This window comes from Halyomorpha halys, unplaced genomic scaffold (genome assembly GCF_000696795.3).
Source record: "Halyomorpha halys isolate HHAL.00 unplaced genomic scaffold, Hhal_1.1 Scaffold527.1, whole genome shotgun sequence".
Classification (NCBI taxonomy): Eukaryota; Metazoa; Arthropoda; class Insecta; order Hemiptera; family Pentatomidae; genus Halyomorpha; species Halyomorpha halys.
In genome coordinates, this window is record NW_027107993.1 from 124,511 (window position 1) to 134,507 (window position 9,997).

The 9,997-nt window shown below is 30.7% G+C and overlaps 1 protein-coding gene across 8 annotated transcripts in view; it reads right to left on the bottom strand.

Annotated features, from left to right (window-relative positions):
- Positions 1-9,997, bottom strand: part of LOC106683910 (trafficking kinesin-binding protein 1) — a 173,972-nt gene that overhangs the window by 114,380 nt on the left and 49,595 nt on the right. Inside the window, exon 1 of one of the 8 annotated variants that reach the window (XR_001343621.3) lies at positions 6,261-6,402. The exons of the other annotated variants lie outside the window; for them this stretch is intronic. The gene's annotated coding sequence lies outside the window, so the exon portion shown is untranslated. Of the gene's footprint in view, positions 1-6,260; positions 6,403-9,997 lie in introns of those variants that run through there. 8 annotated transcript variants of the gene reach the window in all.

Genomic DNA, 9,997 nt, shown 5'->3' on the forward strand with positions numbered 1-9,997 from the left:
TATATATTTATTTAATGTGATTTACAACTGTACAAGTAATAAATACAATAAGTAAATATGTTATATGTTTCATTTACACTTGAAAATATTGAGAAGGAACCACCTCAAGCATTAATTTAAATTAGAAGGTCCCGTGGCCATCTTCTTTTCAGACGCCTTTTGGAATGAAAAGACGCATATCTGTTTTGGGCCAAATCTGCAACGAATGGGATGTTAAGATCTTAGTCAGTGAATTAATTTTGGAAAATCTTTATCTCAAGAGTCTTGAGACGTACAGATGTCTATTAGCACTCAAACTACAGCTGGTTTAATGAGCTATAAAGTAGTTTATGACGTTTATCTTCTTAAGAGTAGTAGTTTTCAAGATCCCTATTATCCATTAGTTAATAAGAGTTTGAAGAAGAAAACAGCACGAGCTACTAACCTATCGGAACGACAATAGACAAAATAGTGTAAAAGTGAACTGGTCAGTTGCGTGACGTCATTCTCCATTTAACAGACCTAGTAACAGACTCTCAACCATGTTATATGTTATACCGTTTTAACATGCTAAAAGAAGGAAATATTATACCATTTAATATGTTAAACTAAAGATCTGGATTACCCCTATAGTTATATATAGATAAATAAAATTATAACAACATATTCCACGACTATCTACAAAACAGCTCTCTCATTACTGATCATATATTGCGTTGTAAAATAAGTTTGTAGCGATTTTCAATGGTGATTTCAATAAAAAATTCAGGTTCATGTAAATATTTTTAATTAATTATATATGACCCATTGTGATCTATTACGTATTGCCATCTTTCAGGTATTTTTTTAATTTCGTCCTCCCAGAACTTCTCAAATTTTTGCGCAATGAACTCGTTTTGCAGTTCTCGAGCGAATTAAAATGTTTTCCTTTAAGAGAGTTTTCAAGAGCCCGAAATAAGTGAAAATTAGTTGGGGCAAGGTCTGTTGAATGAGGTAGGTTGAGGGATCACATCCCAGCCAAACTCAAATAATTTCTGCCGGGTCTACGACACGTGAGGACGGGCGTTATCGTGTTGGAAAACTATGCCTTCGCGATTAGCCAATGCTGAACGCTTTTGCTCAACCGCTGCCTTTAATTGTTCCAACTGGTCACAGTTCTGCGATATCTCGTGTCGTAGAGTGAGGGTTGTCTGTGACCAATGCTTGACTTTGGTCTCCTAAGGCATCATCGCTATACACACTGCAAATTTTGTTAACCTTCTGTGCAGCGGATTTTCCTTTCCGGAAATAAAAAATCATTAAATGACGAAAATAAATTTTTTTTCTCTTCCGTTTTGAGCAAGTAAAATACCACTTAAAGACAACGAATCTCGGTTGAAACTGATGCATAAAAGCACCTTAACTAATCCTTTTTTAGAATATGTAACATTATTGATCAAGTAAACATGATTTTATAAACACAGAGAGGATTAAATTGAAATATTGAAAAACGCTATGAACTTATTTTACAACCCAATGTATACGAATTAATAGATAAATATTTCAGGGAGCATAAATACCACTACGTAAACATATTAGGTTGTTACAAAATTGTGTAGCATATAAACTAATTTTATAATAAAAAATAAATATAAGATGCCATCAGTTTCATATAACTTTCTCATAGTAAATGGAATCTGTAGCAAAACCATTCCTTCGATTTCGAAGTGAATGAGTTCTGATTTCTCCAATTCCTAATTTTCGAATTATCTTCCTAATAGAGGATGTGGTATAACTAGAAAGTGTCATAGCCATATGAAGTGACGTCAAGACTATTAGTTAAGGCAACAAGCTGATTAATTCTAATTCTGGGAATGATTAATTATTTCTATGCCGGGGCCAATCGCTGACGATGTGTCATAGTCCTCCAACCGGCGTGAAAACAGTTGCTATCATTATTTGGCTACTATCAGCAACAATCCAATCAAATTTTTAACAACCTCAGCAACCAAAATATTAGTAACCTTTTTTATATTGTGTAATACCTCCAGTACATTCCGAGCGTAAGAGATCCACTACAGGTTTCGGACTTGGAGTTGTATGCTTATATCTTGAAAATCATTGAATTAGATGAAAAATTAGTTCTGAGAAAAAAATTAGAGCAACATTAAATTTCCTACGAAAGCAATCATATAATTTTTTTTTCTAAACAGCACAGTTTCTGAAATATGAGGGGAGGGCCAATATTAATAAAGTCAAATTATAAACTTAATCCTAACATTCAAAAACAGGGGAGTAACACTTTAACACCTATTTTAAAGTCTGAATGATTTGATGCAGATAACTTATTTCATTTTTTTCTTTTTTTTCCAAAATGCGTTCTTCATCAGTTAAACTAAATTGTTTACGTCAAATTTTCGTTATTCCATCTTAAAATATAGGTAAAACAAAATATTATCTTAAATACTTTCTTGAGACAGGTTAATGTAGTTTAAATAAATAATTTAAATTTTACCCATTATAGTCTCAAAACCCTTTATTTTCTTTACAAGTACGACGTTTCGGCCAATTCGGCCTTCCTCAGGGACAATCTATCACAAAACAGCTTTTATTACATCTATGATCCTCAACAATTCAACATACTTAACAATATTATTTATAATTTATCTTACCTTAACACAATTTTTGAATTAAATAATTTAAAAAACACAACTTCATGCAGGCTATTCTGCCCAGGTCAATTCAATAATTTCTATGAAACATTAAAACATTAAGTAAACATATATTTTTTGTTAATAAGAATATCCTAAATTATATTAAAAGGATTTAGTGAATGACATAAATTCTTCCTTATTAAAAAACAAATAAACTATAATATCATCAGCAACGTTTCGGGAGATTCCCCTAAATTATATCTAATTGGTCAATTTTCACATTAAACCAAAAATTAAAATTCTTTATCAAAGTCATTTATTTGTTAATATTTATCACAATACTTGTAATCTTCCCTCCAATCAGATCAAGCATTAAAATTATTTAATATAACTATATTTTTGTTAATTTTCCTCCCTATTTCATTAGTAAAATTCAATCAAGGCTAATTATAATTATCAACATTTAATTTATCCCATATTTTTCATAAATTAACTTTACTTAATATCTCTGCATAGTGTTCAAATTTCTTGTATCCGTTTTGAAATTCACTGAATAATTAATATTTTCAGATATGTAAATGGATTCAAGTATTTTCTTTTTGAATGTATTATTTTCTTTATGGAAAAAAATAAATTTTGAGACTATAATGGATAAAATTTATATTATTTATTTTTTAAAAAAATTATATTTTATCACTAAAAACTTTTTTATACAATAGAGAGATACTGTAGAGCAGTTTTTGTCCTACCGCCCCCTTTCCAGGAAAAATATTACTTAGCACCCCCTAGAAATCATTTTTTTTTTTTTTATTTTAATAAAAATTAATAGGAAATATATATGTATTAATGTTTTTACCTTTTTCGTAAAATATAGCAAAGAAATGAGTAAATTAGAAACATTGAACTTGGAAATTATGAAACTGTTTATTGAACTCAGAATAGAATATAGAATGTAATACAAAAAAAGTTAAAAAATTCGAAATCATCTTAATGAGAAGGATGAACCTGGTGTGCTGATACCAATTTAGTAATCCTCGGCTCTATTATTGTAAGCAGTAATATTGTTGGCCGTGACAACTTATAGTTACTCATCGCCCCCCCAAATGCACCTGTGGCCATCACCGCCTCCCCCCTGAATCGCTGCAGCATCCACCTGGGCCCTGTTTTATAATAAAGTACAAACTAATACTATTAGTCTTGTCGATTTAACTTAATACAATTACACTGGCTTGTACAATAGTAACTAGTACTTTAGTACTATTTAACTCCTGTAATATCACTTATAATCCTCCTCATTATGAAAAAAATAAGTATTAGTGTAATTAACACGTTGTTTCCATACCTTTAAAGTAAACTCGTTAAATACCTAAAAGTAATTCCGAAATTACCACTACCCACTATAAAGCTAAAGGGACAAATAGAAGAAGGCTGGATGCGTTATCGGTATCAGTTAAACTCATGTTCTTAAGATCAATTTTTATTAATCCACATTATACATAAAATAAAATATTACACGGTAATTAAATTTAAAATAAAATATTACCCGGTTATCACTAATTTTTTTGGATATAATAGAGAGATACCATACTTTTTTTGCTAGAAAGCATCGTTAAGGATTTAAAGGCGGGAAACAAAAAAAAAAAACAATCTAATTCGTCACTTTATAAAATCAATCATCAAATTAGAAAGAGCTTTAGAATTGACAGGAATGAGTCTCCTTGTGTTAAGTATGGTAGAAAATTTGTTAAATAATTTGCAAATATAAGTGAGGTGGGTATAGGTTATATAGGGAAAAAAATACGAGTAATAAGCTAAATAAGACCCGGTTTGTGCAGTTTATAGTGCCCTAAAACACTGCCAAGTTAAGTGTAGATTGGTTGAGTCCTGTTCGGAAAGCATACTTTTTTCGGTCATTATATATTAATCGAATCTTCTCTTTCCAAGGAATAAGAAAACATAACACAGATTCCATTAATTGATGTCATATTTAGAAAAAAATATAAAAACGTAATGTTGCTTTTGGTAAAGTAGTAATGTCATCGCCTATACAGGTTCAATTTATGTTATCAAGTCATAATAATACAGTGTGCGTAAATGTTTAACATTAACTAGATATAATAATTTATATAAAACTATCAATTGTAATCATTAAATCTATAAACATCCTCAAATAAAGCGAAGCATTGCCGGGTCAGCTAGTCTATATATACAAAAGGGTGTATATATATTAGTCCAATATTTATCTAGAATACATTTTTAAAGTAGTGGAACCAATTTACATGCAGTTTTTTTTTTTTAAATGTTTTATTTCTTCATGGGATGGTTCAAAGATAATGAAATTCCCAAATTCTGGAGTAGTTAGAAAAGTTGAGAACAGAATTTAGCGTTTTAGGTTTGTAACTCAGAAAGTATAAGCTGTTTTTCACTGTTATTGTACACTAATCGATTCGTCTTTTTACGAACAATAAGAAAAAAGTATTACTGATTCTATTAAGCGATATTATTTTAACAATAAATTATAAAAACATAATATGGCTCGGGGTAAAGTTGGTTAATAATATTTTTTAGAAAAGCGCATTTCAAATTAATTTTTAGTGCCATCTCAAATTACCAAATGCCATTTTTCAAATGAATTAAAAATTAGAATTTTTTCAGCTTGATTTTTTTTTTTTTCTGCCGGTGACTATTGTTCATATAATCGTTCATAACTCCTCTCTTTGTATTTTATCTAATTCCTAAAAAATTCACACGTTTTATTTTATATCTCCGGTTCTAATATGTTTAATTAGACTCGGATTTGTGACCTTTGGTGCAGTTTATAGAACCCCAAAGCACCACACTAAGTTTAGTGTAGATTGGTTGGGTAGAGGTGGAGTTATATCTATTTTTTTTATTTTTAAAAAGGATTCAAAGGCGGATTAAGGGAGAAAATTTTGGACTAAAAAATTTTATTTTCCAATTTTTTCAAAAAAGGATTTCTTTTTTAAAGTGCTAAAAACGAATATCAACTTTGTTTCATTCCTTAAAAATCTTTAAACACACTTTCATAGGTCAGTCGTTCCAAATTCATTAAATGTAGTAATAATATTCAAGCAAAGTGAGCGTATAAATGACAATAGCATAGTTAATAAAAAGAAAAAATGAAAAAAGAAAAAAATCAACTAAATTGGAAGGTTTAAAAATAATGAAAACCCCGAATTCTCAAGTAGAAAAATGGATATTTTAAAATTAAATTTCTGTTTTACTCCTTATAAGATAAAGTGTTTCGCAATTTATTTTATATTTGACGTTCTATGTCAATTTTTAGCTCTTTCTTAAAAGCTTTTGTGAAATATCTTTGCAAGAAAATACTATATAATTAAAGCTTTATATAATACTTTATTTTTACAGTGGATTTAACAGTACAAATTTCAATTTCGTTCCTTATCGCATATATTGGTTCAATTTACTTTACCAAATCGAAATTATAAAGTATTCTTAAATGTTAAATTTTAACAAAACACAATAATTTATATCGAACTATCAATAGTGTTCATTATATATAATCTATATATATATCCTTAAATATAGCAATAGCGAATCATTCCCGGGTCAGCTAGCTAATACTATAATGAAAAAAATAATATACTAATTAGTTGTGGTACTTACGCCACTCCTCCCCGTACCTAGAACACTGACACTACAAGATGAAAGTTGGCCTAGAGCTGGTGTAATCAGAGCGATGTTATCAGAGCACGGTACATCGCGGCTTTAGATAAGAACAGATCCACATAGCACAAGACACGCTGGAGCGCTACTGAGGCAGTCGCGGGCCTAATTAGAACAATAATAGCCAAGGCCTCCTTGATAGCTATAGGCCAGGCGGTGACCAGCTGCTGGCAATATGGCGTCTCTAGTCATCGGCAGGTGTACCATTGTTCGCTTCGTGTACCTCTTTACTCCACAAACAATGGCTATTCTCTACTCAAGATCCAACACTTCCATCTTAAGTAGGAAGGAAAGGGGAGGGTTAATATCCAACATTTCATTGCGGTTCTATAATTAGAGAAAGGAATGTTTCAATCAACCAATATTAAAAAATACTCTCCTATCTAACAATTAATCTTTATATAAGCAATCAAAAGTTATTTTGTCAATTATAACAACGACCTATTGTTTTAGGTGTTTTTAAATTGTGGAGCGATGGAGATCACCAATGCCACCATCTGTCACCGTGGTGTTAGATGTTACCAATTGAAAAAAATCACCTCCTTATACAACCATTATTCTAAAAAAAGCACTTCCTTGCAAAGTACTGAATCCCTAACCCTTCATGGCTAAATAGCAGGCCTCTCGCACATTTCCACGTAATTTTCCTTTTTTTTTTTATTTTTCAGTTATAAGTGGTTATTGCATTTAATTTAACAAATATATTCTCTAATTGAACATTTATATCCTATAAAATGCCCTCAAGGTCTGTGAGATCGCCGCGAGTTCTGAAGTTGTTTCTAAAAAATGGCTGATGGTATGTATATGATTTTGAGAATCCTAGCTTGAGTTCTTGATGATCTCAATATAATGGAGAGAGAGGATGATGAAAATTGTAATAAAGAAAATCTGAAAAGAGATTCATGCCGAAGAGAATAAAATAATTGAGGAACATTATTTTGTTTACATACAACCTTACTCTCTCCCTCGCAATGTAATATGTGTGGAAAAGTATGTATATAATAAAAATACAGTATTAATATTTTTAAATAATGTTAAGTTATAAGAAACAAATATAAAAAAGAACGTTAATTCAATTGAAAATAAATTAAGCTAAGTGATAACAGAGGTATAACCAGTTAAAGGTAGGTTTTATTGTTAATAAGGTTAATAAAAACAATATTTTTGTGGAATAGTTTTGTAAGTGAATTATCATTTTAAAAAGTTCTAAACTGTTACGATATTATTTTTATATTTATTTTTGTTTTAAAGATATGACATGGGCAATTAGCCTGCAAAAGAGACAATTTAAGGAATTATGACATCAATGATTAATAATAATAATAATATCAAAAAAAATACTATAGGTAGTCTCCTTGAGAATGGCCTAAGGGCCGAAACGTTGGAGATTTTTAAAAATAAATAGTTGCGAGAATAAGTGGATCATTTAAAATTTGTGTTCTCATCTCTCCACACTCAAACAATCAATTTAATAAATCATTAATCTAAGTTTTGTTTATTTGTATATCTTTGCTGACCCGCACCCCGACTATGTTTTCCTCATATCAATCTACGGTATGGTATAGTTGGGGTATTCATGATGTGTTAAATGTAAAATATGTTACCATGATAAATGTTATAAGTATAGGATTCTGAGCAGACCTATTTAAAGTAATGTTAAATGTTAAATGTTTAAGAGCTCCTAGCGGATTTTCTTAGTAACTTGTTTATAACATTTCCTTCTAAAACTTCATGTTATTGTTTACTACTAAATTTTGATTAAAGTAATTTATTACAACATGCCTAAATTGAGTAAAAAGTGAAAGTTTGATAACTGAGTGTCTTGTTGATCTTCTAGCTTGCGAGGAAAAGAATCCAGATGAGCTAATTGACAACTGTCATTATATTATTATTATTGTCATTCATTGCCTTTTTTTGTTATAAAAAAATCTAAAGCAATACCAACTCTATCAATACACAAACTACGAGCAAGTAACCTAATACAACAAATAAAATGGTGACGAGCTCAGCTGGACTGTTGCGTGACGTCATTCTCCATTTAACAGACTCTCAACCATGTTATATCGTTTTAAAGTGGAAAAGTAGGAAATATTTCTCCATTTAACATGAGTTTTTCCATTAAACGTGTTAAACTAAACATCATGAATACCCCTACTATTAACACCTCAACAACTTTTAAAAGTCAGGGAGCGCGGTGGCAAATCCAAAGTCCTAAGACCCGGGTTCGAATCCGGCTGGGCAGAAAATTTTTTTCTGTTACATAGCAAGCGTGAGTCAACCCTGTGGGTTTTGGAGCCCACTCTGGAATCCACCTTGCCTAAAAATTGGGTACCCTTAATTGGGTAGAAATCTGGCGGTCGAGCGTGATTCTGACTAAATCACATCCTTGCACAACCGTTGGTATAGTAACACTACTTTCTTACAAAGTAAGGAACCCTGAATCTTCAAGGGTTGTAGTGGTACAGATTTTAATTTTCAACTTTTAAAAGTCTCAATATTCTAAACATTATATACATAACAGTATGCAAGCATCTATTTAGGGATAATTAGGGAGAGTTGCAATGAGCTAAAGACAATGGAAGGTATCAGAGCGATTGTGAAAAAAGGAAATAAAGGATTCAAGGAGAGCGGTCTATATCGGACGGGTATTGCCGTCACCTCCGTGTCTGGCCCAGCAGCACAGTTGGCAATAGCAGATCCTATATTAGCCACTCCTAACAATTAGTAGTTTATCGCTTATATTAAACGACAGTTTAACGAACCCAAATATACAATACATTTTTTTTTTTCACATTAACAAATTTATTTACATAAAAACACATATAGTGAATTTTATGTTAGATTATAATGGTACGAAACAGGCATGTAAAGAAATTACCTATTGGCAGCATTCTATAACATTTCTACAATAGCCCAATTGAGGGAACTATATCCTGTAAATAAAATTCAGTTTATAGCATTGTGGCGAATGAGATGGGCGTGTAAGGTTGTTCTTCTAGAGTAGTACAAGAGCCGGGAAGAAATAAAGGTAGTTATCTCACCACAATTTTTGATTACTTCAATGAAAACAATGTATAATTAATAGTCAAAATTGATGAGTCTGCCAAGTATAGATAGGGGGATTAAAAAATGGTGGCTGTTTCAAAACCTTAAAAAACATTGATTTTTCATTCGGAGCTCTATATCTTAAAAACTACAAACAACACTAGAAAATCTAAGAGAACATTATTTAAAGAAGAATAAATTTTCTGAAATATTAGACCTAAAAGAGCTATTTATGTCCAATAGTTCTCGAGATATAGCTTTTTAAGAAGCAATTTTCTTAAAAATCTACTGAAAGATTAGTAGTTAGTTAATTTATTTTGAGAAATCTATATCTCAGGAACTGTGTAACGTACAGAGGTCTATTAGTACTCAAATTAAAGCTAGTTTAATGGATTATAAAAAAGTTTATGACCTTTACCTTCGCAGGAATAGTAGTTTTCATGATATATGCTAAAATAAATTGATTTATAGTTGTTCGGACAATAAATTTGATTCATGAAAAACTTCATTTCAGAAACCATTGGACATACTGATGTCTGACAGCGCTCAAATTAAAGCTAGTTAAATTTACTACAAAATAGTTAATTATGTTTATCTTTGTAGGAGTAGTAGTTTTTATGATATTTGACAAA